Source organism: Dunckerocampus dactyliophorus, chromosome 7, assembly GCF_027744805.1.
Source record: "Dunckerocampus dactyliophorus isolate RoL2022-P2 chromosome 7, RoL_Ddac_1.1, whole genome shotgun sequence".
Taxonomy (NCBI): Eukaryota; Metazoa; Chordata; class Actinopteri; order Syngnathiformes; family Syngnathidae; genus Dunckerocampus; species Dunckerocampus dactyliophorus.
The window spans coordinates 16323447-16342096 of record NC_072825.1 but is presented as its reverse complement, the minus strand read 5'-3'; positions in this window follow the sequence as shown (position 1 = coordinate 16342096).

Below are 18650 nucleotides of genomic sequence, written 5' to 3'. Positions count from 1 at the left end.
TTTGTATTGAGCAGGCTCCATAACCTCTTGCCCTGCTTCCCCTACAGAAGAAAATGGTGGAAAATAGTTTAATCTTGTCAAATAAACAAGTGTAGCGGCCAATGGATTCATAATTGCTCATTGGATACATATTCAGAAAATATAATCAAACTCCACAGGGAAAATACAGCCAAATATTGCAGTCGTAATTGGAAGGTTATGAGATGTCTTTGAGAATGCCTGATGCAAATACAATAACGGCAGCACTTCCTCAGCTTTGTATTTTGTGATCCGTTTTCTTGATGTATTGGCATTACTCAACAAAGTCAAGTTTTTTGTTTTATTAAATCTCTTTCAGTTGTATAAATATAACGTGCCTTTACCCCAGTGTTGTCCAAACATTTTCCACCAAGGGCCACATACAGATAGATCGATAGACACAGACAGACAGATAAAAAAATAACATATTTTTTCTTTAATATTTCAAGTCTGTGCTGCTAAAATGGCATTATTTTTCCTTATATTACGAGTTTCTTGTAAAAAGTTCTCGTAAAAAGACAGCTTCTTTTCTCGTTAGAATATGACTTTTTTTCTCGTAATATTTCGACTTTTTCCCATTTGTGCTGTTTTTAAAATTTTCCACTTATCTAACTTTCTTGTAAATGCTCTACTTGAAATATTATCACTTTATTCCCACAATATTTTGACTTTATTCTTGTAACATTATCACTGTTTCCGCAATTTCAAAACAGTAATTTTCCAAAAATTACAACTTTATTTGTTGTTTTTTATGTTTCTCATGATATTACGACTTATTTTTTTCTTTAATGTTTGAACTTTATGCTACTAAAATGATGTTATGTTTCCTCATAATATTATGACGTCATTCCTGCTCTCCAAATTACATCTATTTTTCTTAATAGAGCATGAATTTATTCTTGTAAAATTGCCATTTTAGCAAGGGTTTTTTTTGTTTGTTTTCTTGTTAAATGATATATCTTTAAAATGTGCTGCAGGCCAGTAATGGCCCCCGGGCTGCATTTTGGACACCCCTGCCCTACCCTATAACTGCTTTAAAATGATGTACTCTGTGTGGTTTTAAATCAACCAGTGGTAAAGTTATTTTCCTTGTATTAAATATATCATTTTTGGTTTGTTGTTTTATCCTTGATCAACTGTGCAGATAGAATATTGTTCAATAATACAGATTAAATTCCGTGAAATTTGAGAATCTGAGAGATAAATAGAAGCAGCGTTTTATAAGCCTTGTGTTTTGTGAGCCATTTCCTTATTCTGATTTATTAGGCATTTTCCAACTCGGTGTAATGCATTATTCTTTGTGCACAATCTCATTTTAAATGTTTGCGTGGACAGCTTGATATGAATCCATCACATGCATCCCATTCTAACTAAACTGCAGCTACATGAGTGATAGAAGTGTGTTCTCGCCGTCTCTCCCTGTGGGGCTGTTTATCTCAATGGTTTATGCAGCAGAAGAAAACTATTGTGTATCTGCAGCGTGAAGTGGAAGGTCCCTTATTCCCTCCTGGCATCAGGATTCCTGGTGTGTCTCTGAGCCCAGTGAAGGCTGCTCAGAATGTATTAAGACAGCGGGCAGCTTGTCTTTACCACTGTAATCGACAGGTGGGCCCAAGAGAGTGGGCTTGGGTCATATTGATGCCTACCGCCAGTCTTCACTTTCTGCTTGATGAGCAATCACACAGCCTCCTGCCCATTGATGCGTGTGTGTGAGTGTGTGTTTTTGTATGTGTCTATATATGATTTGAACATATGTACTCACAGTTGCATGCAAGTTAAATATGGGATGGACTGTGAGGCAAAAACTCACTCACGCTGAAGAGAATATGGAGATGAACTCATTGTAACTCGTCGGATCAATTCACAATCACAATTAATTAACAATCACTCAAAAGATGATCCAATAAGATATATTTTTTTAAACTAGAGTAAATTGTGTAACAGTTGTGAAGCCTTAAACCTCTCCAGTTGTACGTAAATTCAAGGCTCAAGTAATAAAGATTTGATTTTTTTTTTTTTTTTTTTTAACTGTAGAGATGTGACATTGCAAGATTACGTGGTTCAGGAAGGCAGTTTGCAAACAGGCTGTGCACTCATGGAATGAGGACTGAGATAATGTTTCCAGAGACGAAATTCAATTTGCTCTGGAGAGCTATTGTAGCTTTCATTCTTAAAATGAACTTTACAGTTTTAGATTATGCAGGAAAAACACAAAGCATAATTTTCATGAATAACTATTTTTTTATCAATTGATATCTGTAGAGATGGGTATCCGTAAACTATTTTAATGTACCGTAAAGCACCGTGTATAAACCGCACTTTTTTTTTCCCCATGGTAAAAAGAAAAAAATCGGGGTGGGGTTTATACATGATGACAGGTCTGTGACCAGACGCAGAAATTGACTACAAGTCCATTTTAGAATAGCCGTATGTGGGTCAGACAGTTGCTTTGACTTTAGCGCCCTCTGCTGTACAGTTGCTGAAAATGCTAGTGTATGCAACTAACTTATCTGACGGCTGTCTGTATTTCCACACAGTGAAACGATCTCTATATACACTGAAGCTAACCTAAGCTTCCAATGTAAAATACAATACAATGTTGGAGTTTATTCAAATTCACACTGAAGCAATGCTGTGTTATGTACAATACATGGATAACTGATCCGCATGCGCAGAACGCCGCTCTATCACCGCTCGTGTCAGCGCTAAACCAACATTCGCCACCGTTAAATCAAGGCTAAAGCAACGCACCGCTAGGAAAACACTCGTGTTTTCTATTTTTTTTTCCCATTTTGTGACGAGTGTTGTCGAAATTCGGCCCCCTCTTCCTACCGTTCAAGGGACGCTACAGCAAAGTTCGGGCGGTGTGACCGGGCCTGTGCCCTCTCAAAATGCCACGACGATCTTTCACCGCAGCATTCAAACTCTCCGTCTGCCGGTATGCAGAAGAGTTTGGGAACCGGGCAGCAGGACGGCAGCACGGTGTGGACGAGTCAGTCATCCGGCGTTGGAGAGCGGACATCATCGGCAAGTTGACGGCAAACTTTTCTTACATGAATTCCATTGCAGATGAATTGATGGACGGCAGATTTCTCCTTTCTTCTTCTTTTTGAAATTGCTTACTACCTTCACGCATGTTGATTTGAGATGAAAGAGTTGGCAAGCATTTATGAGCTAAAAAACAATTTTCCCCGCCGTGAGCTTGAAAATGGGGGTGCGGTTAATAGACGGGTGCGGTTTATACACGGTGCTTTACGGTACATCTTTTATAATCAAGGTACAGTCGTCCCTCACCACATTACTTTTTTAATTTTGCGGCTTCACTCTTTTTCAAAAATATATTATTTAATAAATCATGCTCTTTCATGGCTGAAAACCACCTATTAGTAAAAAAAAAAGTATGCATATTTAAGGAACTGTTATGTAAGTTTTGCCGAAATAAATCATTTTCAAGCATAAAAATGGCAAAATAAACTAAAATACAAAAATAAGCCATTAAGAAGTCGCATTGAAATTGTGATATGCAGTATGCTACACTGGTCACTAGGTGACAGTAAGCGAAACATACAAGGCTTTTACTGGGGGTTTGAATTACCTCACAACAGGTGCAATAATAATAATCATATTCATAAAAATAACACAAGCAGTTGTTGTGTCGTAATCCAGCTAAAACGCAATGCTGAACCCCAACGTCACTTCCTGTCCACATGTCCGAAAAACATTTACCCCTGTACTGCAACACACAAATTTTATTTGTCTTAAATGACTTATTTTCTCTGACTATATGTACTATGTTGGGTAAAATGAGTGTAAAGGTGACTATATGGGTATTCTTTCAGGTCCAGAGGGCTCTAATAATGTTAAAACCCGCATTTAGAAGGTCGTAAACAGGTTTTCTGTGCTCTAACACATACTGTATATACATATTAGGGCCGTCAAAGTTCAAACTTAACGCGTTATTTCTTTTAACGGCACAATTTTTTTTGACAGGCAGTTAACGTGCGCACGTCCTGTTTGAACCTCAGCCCACACCGTAGTTTGAGGAAACACAGCGGTGGATGTGGAGCCACAAGCGGGAACAAATATTGATCAGAAATGGACGAAGAAAACGGTATTTTGAAAGGTAAATTTAGCTTCAAAGCCCTGGCAAATGGCGCTCTCCACAAGAGCAAAGTTCTTTCGATCTACTGTTGCTGTGAGCTGAGTAGTCACGGAGTACGTTGACTGCCAGAGAGAAGTGAGAAGGTACTGAAGCACTGCCGTTTTTTAATTTTTTTTTATTGTTAGATGGGACACTCGTATGCCAATGTACCACTGTATATATGACGAGTGTTTTTTAGATGCGAGCCGTCTCTTGGCTGATTATTTCCTTTGAACTAAAATTTGGGTTACAAGCTGCTAGTTACTAGCAGGCATAGCTATTTGGGGGGCTTGTGTCAATGTGACCATGACTGAAGACTAGTATGGAACTAAATAGCATTAGCAGCGCTAGCATTAGCAGCGTGCTAGCTAGTCACCGGGAAAGATTTTGAACACAACAGCAAAACATACGGACATTATAGCGACCTCATTTATCTTATTTATGATGTATTGTGTAAAACTACAGCATCAAATTAAAAGCACAAAATAAATGAATACAGACCCAAAATCCACCAGTACAAGCCTGGAGTTAGTTTTTCCAGAGAGGTGCACCGCACAAATACTCACATTAGCACTCAATAAGGTCATTAAATCTTACCTTTATGCATTCCCACATAGTATGAGCATTTGGGACCGAATATGAAGTGAAAGAGAAAAACAGGAAAAATGCAGTAGTAGTAGTACAGTAGTCTCTGTGCAGCATGGGAGAAAGTTAAATGGTGCACTCAAGGACTGTCCAAAAAAGTGGGACAAGTCGTCGCTCGCATTAAACATGCAAAATCTGTGGGAATTCTAATATAATATTGTGTAATATTTTTTAATAAATTAAATGGTGAAATTTCCAAAATTGATATCCCCTTACATAAAATATTATGTAATTATTTAAAAATTATTTCGTTATTTTTTTAAAGTGTTTTTTCTTCTGTTTTTTTACAAAAAAAAAAATTTTAATCATTGCGCCTGAGCGTTTCCCGTGGTTGGGGACCCCTGCCGTTCAGCATGCTTGGGGCTATGACGTGCTTTTTTACACATTTGAAAATACTATAGGAATGCCACAAGTGGCTTCTTCAATTTATAATGTAAGCTTAATGTCTACATCAACAAATGTAACAGCTATGTAATGTCATCGTATCGGATCGTATCATTTGTGCACTGTTCGAATCGTTCTGTTTTTAAAATATACAGGTAGTTTTTTTTAGATTCAAGATTCAAGAGTTTTATTGTCATATGCATGGTAAAACAGGCAGTTATACTAAGCAATGAAATTCTTATTCTGTTCATTCTCCCAAGAAAAGAAAGAAAACACAAGAAAGAATAAGAACATAAGAAACATAAATACCAATAAATTAAGCAACAACAACAGAAGAGACAATAATACAGATAAATAATACAAATAAATAAATAAATAAATAATATAAATGAATAAATAAATAAATAAATAAATAAATAAATAAATAAATAAATAAATAAGTGCTATGGGTGTGTGTGTGTGTTGCGTGCGGTGTGTGTGAGTGCTTCGTTGGCCTGCTTGCCTTGTTTACGCCTCGGATGCTTTGCTCGCCGGGTATTCAGCTCACCAGGCCCGCAGGCTGCTGCGTTCTCCTGGCGCAGAAGAAAGGCAAAGTCTGAGAGGCTAAATGAAAGTTCATGGTGAACCCTGCCGATGTTCAAAAGTGTCTCTCTGTGGTAATGTACTGCGTGAGTGTGTTGAATGTCCAAAATGAACAATAAAATAGCAAAAAATAGAAAAAAACGGGAGAGTGTCACAGAGAGACGTCTGCCACGGAGGGCGCCATCTTGCATATCCCGTGTATCCAGATGCGTATCGAATCATTTACCACAAAGAGATTTACATCCCTAATTATTACTGACAAAAACTTCTTTCTAGCTGTGATTATCACGATTATCACAAAAAAAGTATGACAGCACCCTTGTTTCTTCAACTTCTTGTTCATTTTAATGCCTGATACAACTACCTCTGTACCTGTGTTTGGACAAATATAACAATGACAAGAAAAAAATAGTCTCAGATCAAACTAATTTCAATATTAATGTTTGTAAAAATATGAATACACTTTTTCCCCATTCTGGAGAAGAATGGACATCTTTTTGTTTGCAAAAGTAAAAGAGGACTAAAGCAGCCAAACAACTGAGCTCCTCTGACGACTGCATTGACTGGCTTTGGTCTTGAGAGTGTCTGTGAACACGTGCTTGATATTTAGGTGGATTGTCTGCATGCATGAGTGCCTGTGCATGGGTAAATAAGAATGTCAGGGTATTTTTGTGTACATTACATGTGTTCCCTGTGGGGCTGTACACTAAAAAGGGTCTACATGCCTGTTTGCATAAATGCTGCACACCTCATAACACATGACTGGAAGTGTTCACGGCTGAGTAATATTTTATTTGTGGACATGTCTGTTTATGTGCTGAGGCAAAGTGCAGCTGGTAGGGGGTTGATAGAGTAAGTGCTGAGGTCAGATTAGCTGGCTTGACTTCGCCAGAGGAATCTGTCTGGTTCTCGCTCCTCACACACTAGTGCTAATCTACTGATGGGTTCTGTTGCTCCGATGCTTCGGGTCTGTTACCTACAGCCCCGGGTTGCTGGAAGAGTGTGTGTAGGTGAAAGAGCTAGAGGGGATATGAATGTTGTGTGCGAGTAAGATGGTAAAACGGTTGTGTTTGGTGAATGGTGTTTAAAGGAAAACTGCACTTTTTTGGGGAATCTTGCCCATCATCCACAACCCTTATGTGAAACATGAGGACACATCTTTCCCATTTCTGTGCGTTCTAAAGAGAGAAAAACAATTAACACGAGGGAGCAAACAAAGCACATCATGGGACGCACCTATTTTGACTATAAAGCCCTCTAAAAAAACCCTCCAATGTTTTATGGTTTTATATACTACATGCTGTGACCATGCAGTAGCAGGTACATTCACGATAACATGCAACACTACAGTATTTTGCCGTATTTTGGATTATTTTAAACATTACCGGAACTTCTTGCCTTGGCGCATTGATTTCACATCTAGTGCTACTTCCGTCAATAACAGCAGGGTGTCAAGCGCGTCTGTTTCTTACTACTAATCATGGCAGACTTTGAGAGAGCCGCCACCGCCTGTCGACTACTTTTGGACAAATGAGGATACAGAACCTTATCTTTTTTAGCCTGACTATACGGACCTACAGTAGAAGCTGAGTCTGCAAGAAGAGAAAGTGAAACTTCGAAGGTAGCAGATGGGAGGCAAGTCCTTACACAGGCATGGCTTGGTGGTGTAAATGTGGAGCTTGTCAAGCCATGCCGACAGAAATGGAGCGTGGCGTACAGTGTTACTATCGATGGAAAGGCTTCGTGTGTCTGGCGAGGAGGACATTGCTCCAAGAGATTGCATCGCAATGAGCAAAGAATTGGTAGCACAAACAAACCCTGTAGTGATAAAAACTTTTTTTCCACCTACACAAAATAAACTGGAAAAGACACCCCAGACCAGCTGGACCAGACGGACAACTGTCCATCTGTCCATAATATTAGTTGTGATACATGGAGCACATAGCACGTGATATCACGACACAGTCCATCTAGCCGTGTATCAACAAAACATGGAATGTGGGCTAACACTTAGATAATTTGGTTGTCTAGTGGTAGTCGTTCATATGCTTGTTCTTGTTTCCTATTCAGTACAGATTGGTGTCCGATCAGCGCTCCGTAGTGGCGTGTGGCACTGCACAATAGCGCCAGAAAAACAGTTGTGTTAAATGCTAGGTTAGGTGCGTTGGTAGCTCCCACATGCAAGCTATTTCTTAGCTGTTTTTCTTTTTTTAGAACCCGCAAAAAAGAAAAAGACATGTGTGGTCATGTTTGACATGAGGACTGTGGATGGGCAAAATAAAAAAGTGCAGTTTTCCTTTAAAGAGTAAGAAGCGAGTAGAGCATTTTACAAACTAAAATTTCTCTTCAGATATTCCACTATCAAGTCTGTGAAGTAGGTTAAAAGAGATGAGTAAACATTATTACATTACAGCTACACAAAATCTAACTTTTACACCATCTGTTTTTTGTAATATTGTGTGTACAGCAATGGAATAAGTTACCAGTTCATATGAAAACATGCAGTTTTCTATATCTTATATTGTAAATGTAAAAAATGGCTCCTAAGAGGTCTAAGATATTATTAACCTCTTTAGGGTTGTCTTAGAATTTTAGACAATTTGATTCGGATTCGAATTGTACGATGTCTTGTGATCCAGATTGTACTATTCTGACTACAGCATACATTTTTACATAGAATGTCTTTCTGTAATACCTTGCAGAGCCTATTTTGATATAAAATCAGCCTCATTTGTGTTAATAAAGAATTATAAATTACGTGTGTGATTAACTTTAAACAGAAAACCTACACTTACTACGCAGTAATAAAATCATCCGCTGCAATTGCACAATCCAAAGGAGCTGATGTGAGTGCGAGGACGACCATCAATGTCAACGGACTTATTGGCTCATAATGGCTACTAAAAATATCCAAAGTGTGTCCGTACTTTGAAAAGTTTTATTTGTTTATCTGAATGTTTGTCTTTTTTTCTTTGAGGTGGAAAAAGTTGCAAATGAGATCTATTATTTTTTGGCATCCCCATTATCTGTGCTTGAAAAAAAAAAAAAAAAATGCTTGATGTGTCAACTATGGACAAAATTTCACGAATTTGATCCGATTAGGAAAATCCTTCGTCGAAGACAGCGCTAAACCTCTGACTATATCTACTTACTGTATATTGTACAGTCTATCTATTCTATTGAATTGTATTATAAATGTATTTTCTGGATGATTCCAATCATTTTCAACATTTTCGTAAGTAAAAATGGCTGAATTTACAGATCTCCTGATGAAATACAGTAGAAGCCAATAATGAGGCCATCGTCAGCGTGGCTTCACTGCATAGCCCAGGTCACAACTGGACATACGATTTTTTGGCCGTGCAATGTTTTGAGTTCCCCAAATCAATGGGGTGTTTTGAGGAGTTGTGGTGACCATGAAGGAGTAAGACAATTACGTATGTGAGGTGAACGTGACACGCATGGGTGTCCGCAAGTGTGACATACTAAAAATGTATATTTTGCCCAAACCGGTCACCAGGAAAACATATGAAAGACACGAGTTGGCCGTACGGACGTTCAAAGTGCGCAAGTTTGTCTTGCAACCTGGAAAAAACATAAGCGCCAGCACAGTTTGACTGCCAAGAACCTGTGAGGCCAGTCTGCGGCTAGTCTACGGCTTGAAGATCAGCACGTCACACGCGCGCCCTCCGTGCATTTCTTGTGTTTTTTGTACGTAGACAGGTCGTAGTAGCCCGTGCAACCGGTTGTGGCCTATGCTTTACTGCGCAAGCCCCGCTTAGCATCTGAGTGCACACTGAGTTGGCTCATGGCACCTGCCAGTTTGTGTTTGTCAGCATGTTGCCAATAATACAGTATAATGTTGCTGAAACATGTATTATATGCCATGACTTTCTACAGCCTGTATAATGTCTTTAATAAAAGTGTGGCATCATCCACGTGGGGCAGGACCTCATTCCCAACCAATGCAATCCACCCTTTTCCGACTGAGAACCATGGCCTCGGAATTGGAGGTGCTGAGTCTCATCCCAAAAGCTTCACACACTGAGGCCATCAGGACCACATCGTCTGCAAATAGCAGAGATGAGATCCTATGGCCCCCGAACTGGACTCCCTTGATGCCTTGGCTATGCCTCAAAATTCTGTCCATGAAAATTATGAACAGAATCGGTGAGAAAAGGCAGCCTTGGCGGAGGCCAACGTTCACCAAAAACAGACTTGACTTACTGCTGGTAATGCGAACCAGGCTCCTGTTCCGGTTGTACGGGGTACAAATGGCACGTAGTAGCGTGCCATCAATCCCGTACTCCCACGACAGCGCGAGGGACACGGTCGAATGCCTTTTCCAAGTTCACAAAGCACATGTAGACCGGAAGGTCTAACTGACTCCAACTCCCAAGTACCCTCCAGTATCCTTGCAAGGGTGTAGAGCTGGTCCAGTGTTCCGCGACCGGGACGAAAACCACATTGCACTTTCCTGTAACCGAGGTTCGACTAACAATCATACCCTGTGACATCATTATTCTTGCTAATCTGACAATAAAATAAACAGAAATGTCACACAATAGGCACTTGCAGGACTGATGCATCCTGAAGGGGTGGGGGCACGTGTGAGCTGGAAGGTGCTTGTCAACCTCACCTTAAGGTGATCAGACTTTTACAACAAAGTATTTTTTTGGAGAAGGAGGCTGCTTCATATACAGATAAAAAGGTAAAAACACGAATGTTTTTAAGTTAAAAAAAAATAAAGAAGTATCTGTTATTATTTTAAACAAAGTGAATTAGTTCCTTCCTTTGTTTTGTTTATCCAACCTGTATTAACGCAAAAAAACCCTCCAAAAGAGTCAGTGCCTCACCAGCCATGAACCTCACCGCAAATCACTGATTATATATTACTTACTATATATTTGGTGCCCCACACTGTGATTCACAACGGTTAACGTCTTTTTAGACTTGTGCGACAATTAAGAGTTAAAAAATAAAATGTGGAAAAAAAATTCACCTTTGCATTACCTCTTCCTCATTCGCCATAATCGTTCAAATTGAGTGTTTTATTACCAACAGTGGTTAACTTTTTTTTTTTTTTTTTTTTTTATTACAAACTTTCCGACTTTCCAAATGCTGCTTGAATACAGACAGTCATTTTTACTTTTATTAAATCCTAAGGGACATTTTTTTAAACTTTAACTTTAATTTCATCGGGATTAGTAGGTTAGTCTTTGAACATATTTCAAAACATTTTTTTAAGTTAAGTTTTAACAAAGAAAAAAAAAAACTGTTCATTTCACACAAAAAAAAACTTGTTAATAAATAAAGCCTACATTAAATTCTCACGAGCTTTGGCGCCATGTTGGCACAGTGACAGAAATATGCATGGACATTTCCACTGGTGTGCCTACCGAGATCATCATCAGCATGATGGTAGCACTTTAGTTCAAGGCAATTTTCTGAGTCATGGTTCAGTCAGAATAAATAAGGATAAAAATGACATCAAAACTGCTTTTGATCCATTTTAGTCGAAGGAATGCTTCATTAAATATGGATATGAAAAAAATTGTTTCATCTCTGTTTTTAAATGAAATGATTTTACTTTATTCTTAGCAAGTGTGAATGCGCCACACTGAAGTATTTTCCTCAGCAGTTTATTATCTTGCCTTTAATCACATCTGCGCTGCTGACTGGGCCTTTGTTCATATGTGTGACATTTAACTCTTTCATGTTACTTTGAATTTAATGTCATGCCATTGTTGCTGCTCTGGCCCGGAGTCTGATTTAGAATGGAAATGGAAAAAAGAACAAGTTGCTTGTTGCTGAAAACGATTGGCGGTATTTAGATGGGGGGGGCACTGAAAATGAGAGAACGCTGGTGATGAAAAAAGACACGACAGAAGACGTAACGGTCTACTTTTGTCACCTGTTGCAACTTAAACCGTGAGCAATGAAGAAAATGGAAAGTAACAACAAACTAATAAAACAGTTGTATGCTCGAGCTCTGTAAACGTGCTTGCTCCTTTGTTAGCCTTATTAGCACATCTGCATCCCCGCTGAGAAGAAAATTGCCTCTTTCCAATTTCCTTGTTTCTTTATCACTTCAAATATACGGCTCCCCCTGGACATGACTGGAATACCGGAAGAGCGTTATTGTTATTTGGTTAGCAAGAGGCAGCATGGCAGAAGATGTGGTTGGTACGTCCACCTTACAGCCAGGAGGTTCAGCGTTTCAATCTCAGTTCGAGCCTCTCTATGTGGAGTCCTTGCATGGGTTTTTTTTCCCCTGAGTGCTCTGGTTAATTGGAGATTCTACAGCTCATTTTCCACCAAATTTCCATGAACTTTCCAACTAACTACAGTTCCTGGAGCTAAAAGCTAAAAGCCTGTGGCCCATTGTGTTTTGCATTTGCACAGCAGCAAGGTCCCTGGAACCTTTATGCAATCAGGTTCATCACGCTGCAGAAGCAACATACTTGATTGTACTAACTTACTAAACATGCCAGTATACTCACATTTAAGGAATAATAGTTGTCTGTTAGTAATACAGCGGAACCTCTATTTGTGTCATTAAGCCGTTCCAAATGGTCAGATGAAACTGAAATCCACATACACTGAAGCAATGTTTCCTATAGGAAACAATGTAAATCCAATTAACTTGTTCCCAACACCCAGAAATATGAACCAAAAAACAACCTTTGAGTTGGATGCATGTAGATATGCAATTTGGTATCCTTTGATGGAAGTATCACTTAAGTTCTTAATAAACGCAACTCAACAACAAATCAGTATAGTATTCTTATTGTTTACCAATACTGTGCTATGTATTATGTCAAGTAAAGTCACAGACTCCCAAAGAAGCGTTCTGAACCATTTAGTGGACCCATGGATCCCTTGGTTTTCCCCACCAAACAAATTTACGAGATTAAAAGATTAAAATGACTAAAATGTTCATTTGAATCAAACGTCTGATGTTAAAATCAGTTTCGCTGATGTGACCCAGGACGAACAAACGGCCAGCATCTTATCAACTTAAGCTGGCAGATGAACGTGGAATCCAGCCAACTAATAAAACACAAGTGAGCAAGTCAGGCGCTCATGGAGTGATAGCGTGGATGGCCAATCACATGTTAGCAAAAAAACAGCACAGCCAATGGATGAGCTTGTGGGTGATCTAAAGGGGAACAAGACTTTAATTTGAGCAGCAGTTTTCCTCTTGGTGCTGGTGTTAGATAAATAAGATAAAATATGCCTTTATTAGTCCCACATGGGGAAATTCCAAGCCAGGCTCAATTTCCATTTAATATAGTGTGACACTGTAAGGCGCAGCAATAAGTAAATAAAGAAATGGCCGTCCATCGGCTCAATCTTGGTGGCCCCACCGGAAAACTCCCAGTAGTCCTGATGGCCAATCCACCCCTGCATCTCATCTTCCAACAATACTGGTCTGTCCTGGGTCTGTCAGTGCCTTTCCACAAATACAGTACCTCACCCTAGCACCCTAGCACCCTAGCACGATGCCAACAGTGTGTATGACTTTGGTGCAACGCTTTAAACCTGACCATTTACACCTGTATGCTATGCTACAATACTTATACAATAGCTAGCATGCAGATCAACAGTGGTAGAAATCAATATTCATTTTAACAAGAGGATGTGTGTGCTAGCAAGGGTGTGTGCAGAAAAACAGCTTCTGTGGATATATTGGGGTCGACGTAGAAGTCAGAGCAGTCTTATGAGTGGGAACCACTGCCTGAGACCCAGCTGCTGAGAGATGCAGTACTGTACTTGAACATAATTGGAGTTGGAGTTCGCTGCGGCTAATCAGCCAGCGTTTCTCTCGCCGGTGAGCCCAGCACCAAATCCAAGCCAAACACTTGACTTGACCACATGCAGGACAGAAACAATCATCCGGGCACCAAAAAGCGATGGTAACAAGCGGGTGACAGTAAGCAGGTAAGCTGTTATGCTGCCAGGACAATTAAAAAAAAAGTTTGCAGCAAAACCAGAGGCAAACTAGTCAAAAAGCTATTGATTTTAAGTTAATTCCCTAACCTCGGTTAGTGTCCGCCCCGGGTAGTGTGTTTTTTGGTTAACATACAAAGTTTACACTACAATTTTGCTTCGATTTGGGTGCATTCTCAGGTTAGCATACAATATGGCGCCCTAGTGTTATTAATACACTGCATGAGTCCACATGTATTATTATTTTTATTTATTTATTTTTTTTTTATCAGAAAACATCCTTCCATGTTAGCGTCCTATTAACTGGCGAACAAAATGGCAACCAGTTGATGTCATCAGCTGTTGACTCTCAAAAATGTTACACATTTTTAGTTTGATAATTATAGTTTTACATGCATAAAACAATTCTGAATGCATATAAATGACGAATAAAAGGGATTAATGAACATTTAAGGTTACTTTTACCCTCACTGAGGACTTCACTGTTCCCAAAGACACAAAGTGGCACTGAGACACCCCACGGACACCATCTTCCTGTTTTGTCATGAGTTGTTTTTTTGTTTTGTTTTTTTAATTCAGTGTTTTTCTATGTCTTTATCAAAATGCTGGCACTTGCAAATTTCTTATTGAGGTGAGAAACACAACTGAATTCAAAAAATAACATTGTGTCTTTGGGAACAGTCTCACTAAGAATCACGTCTTCAATGAAGGTAAAAGTAACCTTAAATGTTCACTTATCCCTTTCATTCATCATTTATATTTCTATATATATATTTACATACAGTATATTTATATGCATTGTTTTCGTATGTCAGGCTATAATTGTAAAACTATAAAAACATGTTTTGTGTTAACATTGCTTGCTTTCTGGAAAAGATTCATTGGATTTACATTATTTCTTATGGGAAAAATTGATTTGGTTAGCGTCCGTTTCGGTTAGAGTCGTTAGAACAATTTAATGACGCTAACCAAGGTTCTACTGTATAGAGCTAAATTGTGCGCTTGCCAAATTCGAATAGAACATCATGAACTAAGAAACAGCTAAACGGCTAACACACAGCACCCGCATCCTCTCCGCTCTGACCCTGTGGCATTATTTTGAAGTCTCATGCAATAAAAAAAATTGGCAATGCATAGGGTGCTTTGTTTAGGGATTTGATTCTGCAAAATAATACAGATCCTGGTTGAGTTAATTTACATCCAACATCGCAACACCAGAGATGTGACTATTCCACACATGTACATAGCGATGACGATGCTCAAACGATACATCGTGAAGCCCGAAGGTGGGCCCAGCGGGGAGGGGCCTCTATGTGGCTTTTTGCTGGTCTGCCTGGTGGCTGGGGGGTCTCTGTGGGCCGGAGTCCTGGGGGGATTTCTCGGGAATTGCCTGCCTCCGTAGGGCCGGTAGTCTTCTGGTATTCAGGGCCTGTGCCTGCTGTTTGGGGTGGAATTTGCTGGGTTGTGGGGAGCAGTCTCACACCTTTCACACATACTCAGTGTCAAACATACACACATGCATGCTTGGGCGGGGTGATATATCGATATTCTCAAAATCCCAATCTTTCTTTTCAGCACAGTATCAAAAACAAGCATATCGTCCATATCGATATAGATTGGATTTGCACCTGAGGAGACTCTGCACTGCCCGTGCTCCAGCCCAGCCCCCTCCAACTCTGTGCATGACGAAGGAGGGGCGTAACAGGGGCGGAGCTGGAGTACGGCTCATTTTAAAACAAACATGGAGGACGCAACAACGTCTGCAACGGAGACACTGGTCAGTAAAAAAAAAAAAAAAGCTGTGGCTCAGTAATTTGGAGAGCAGCATTTGAGCAACAAAATGAAGTTATATGTAGAGAGTGCCGTAAAGAAGTGACTGCCAAGTGCGGAAGCATGACAAATCTATTTCACCACCTTAGAACTTGGCACAAACTCCAGTACAAGGAGTGTGTGACACTGCGTGGTGAAATAGCCCGAGCTGCACAACACCTCAAAGCTCCTTCCACAGCACAAAGGCAAAGCTCACTGGTAGCTTCTTTTTCCTGTTGTGTTCCTTACGAAAGGAAAAGTGCGAAGTGGTTTGCCATCACTAGCGGTGTCCTATTACACTCCCCGTTGCAATGGTGGAAAAAAGCGGGTTTAAAAAGCTGCTAAAGCCAATGGACTCGAGCTATGAGCTTCCCAGTCGCAACTATTTTGCATGAGAAGCATGACCACAATTGTACCAGGAAGTCAGACAGGCAGTTGGGAACTGGTTTGCTAAAGTCACTCATTTTGCTTTGACCAGCAATATGTGGTCAAGCAGGACGTGTGAACCTTACATGAGCTTGACAAGTCACTTCATTGACGAGATGAGATGACAACAGCGTGTCTCACAGCGGTGAGCATAGACCTGAAGCACTTCACGATGCAATTGCAAGGGGAAACTCAACGATGATGTTCTAAATAGGATTAAAAAGGTTATATTTTTATTTTATTATATTAAAAGAGAATGAACTCTTTAATTTATTTTAGCAGCTATTTTTATTTAAGATTTGTTATAATTAATTCCTGCATCTTGTATAAAGCTTTAAAATTTCGAAAAAATAAAGTTAATCATATTAAGTATTTGTTTCAATAAAACAACGTTACACGCATATTTGACTTTGACTTGTCAAAGCTCACTTTGGCAAAAAAATATTGGGATATATATCGTATAGCGATATAAAGTCTAAATATATTGAGACATGAGTTTTGGTCAAAATCATACATACAGTACATGCATACACACACAGATTTTTGTTGTTTTTGTTGTTGTCTCTCTCCGTCTTGTCCCCACAATACCCCCTTTTCTCTCTCTGTCTATCGTCTCCTGCTCTGGTCCGGCGTTCCCACATAGTAAAGATAAAAACAACATGAAAAACATCTAATCTCAATTATCTAATCTATCTAATTTATCTTATTTATTATGTATTGTGTAAAACGAAGACATGACCAACATCTGAATGCCGACCCACCATCCACCAGTTCAAGCCTGGAGTTTTTCCAGAGAGATTATTACATCGCTGTTCGACGTGTGTGTTAAAAGGCAGTGTGCTAGCATGAATTAACTTGAGACAAATGTGCACATTAGCACTCAATGAGTCATCAAAACTTACCTTTATGCATTCCCACATAGTATCAGCATTTCAGACCAAATATGAGGTGAAAGACAAATGCTAAAAATACAGTAGTAGTCTATCTGTGCGGCGAGAGAAAGTTAGCACACGCGCAATGGACATGTGTCAAGTGAGACGGATGTAACAGAGAGAATCAGGCCACTTTTCAAAATAAAACATCATGGGAATTAGTTTTTCTTTCTGTGCGGCCCAATACCAAACCACCCATGGCCCGGGGTTTGGGGATCACTGCCTTTGAGTACAGAAATTAACTTTTAATAAAATAAATGTTTTTTTCCCCAAAGAGTATGTGCCGGACAGTGGTGCAACATTGCTAATTAACCGTGCAAAACAGTATACAGTTAGTTAAAAACAGTGCCAAATAGTGCATGTAACATAGAGTAAATAACAATAGTCGTGAACGGATGCGTTCATCGCAGTTGTAGTTTGTCACTACATAAAACAACCTCGACATTATTGTCAGTGTTGGTATAATTTTTTTACAAAGCACAGAATTACGATTGCAACAGCACATCATCAATAGGGTAAAACTACTCTGTCGCATGAGGGTCTCATCCCAGCTCACGTTCCCTATTGTGGGTGAACAATACAACGCTTGGTGAATCCGTGTCAGAATTGAACAGCGTCCTAATTCCGTTAAAAGGTTGTCGGCTCTCTCTCTCTTTCGGTAAGCTGTGTCCTTCTTCAACTGGCAGTAGTCCTACACGAATAAGCCAAGTTTCCTTGTCTTGACAGCCAAATCCATTGCCATCCATCCATCCATCCATCCATCCATCCATCCATCCATCCATCCATCCCCAAATCCATTGCCTTTAACTCGAAAGCGGCATCAATTTTATTTCTTTGTTCTATGATGGAAGCTTGTCACTACCAGATTGTCACTGCGAATGTGCACAACGCGTCTACATTCCAGTACAATAAGTGGTGGTATGCACCTAAACGTTGGTTGCGACTCGGCATAAACAAGAAGAAGAAGAACAACAAGGTTTACATCCGGTAGTTCATTTTCGGTAGTCAGAGTTAGATGGATCGATATATACTTTATTCATCTCTAAGAGAACACAGCATTTTTCTGTATTTCTATTTATTGATGTATAGGACACGTGGCGGATATGACGTGTACGCCTGTGGTGCTACGTACATTGCGTAAGGTTTACGTAGGGTCACTTGTGAAATTGTTAAATGTTACACGTTATTTCTGCTAGAGTTATCCTCTGGACTTCATAAGAACCACGGTACAGTGGCACCTTTGTGGCCGCCTGTCAGTCATCATAGTGTGTGGATCCCCCACAGATGCAGGTATGTGTCAATACGTCCCCTATTTTTTTTTTTTTGTTTTCATTCAACATAACAGGCTTTGGAATCCTGACAGTATATTTATGGTGTTTATTGAATAATCCAAATCCAACAATGTTTTACAATTGATTTTAGTATAAATTGTGCTCACTGTAAACTGGAGTGTGTGCATGCACGACCAGCTCCACTCAATGAGAGCAGAGGGTTAGCAAACGCCAAGAATGGTGGATTCTCTGCGTTTAATGGTTGTTTCCTAAACTTTTTTTTTTTTTGCCCCTATGATGGACGATCTTTGGAATAGCATTTTCCAAAATACATAGTAAAATGATCAGTAGTAGTTCTGAAGTATATTTCTTTCTCTTTTCTATAAAAACAAAACAAACAAAAAAAACAGCCTGCATCTCAGCTTTGTGTTATCGGTGACAAAGAGTACTGTTAGTATGAACTTTGGTGTTTTTTTTATTTTTACAAAT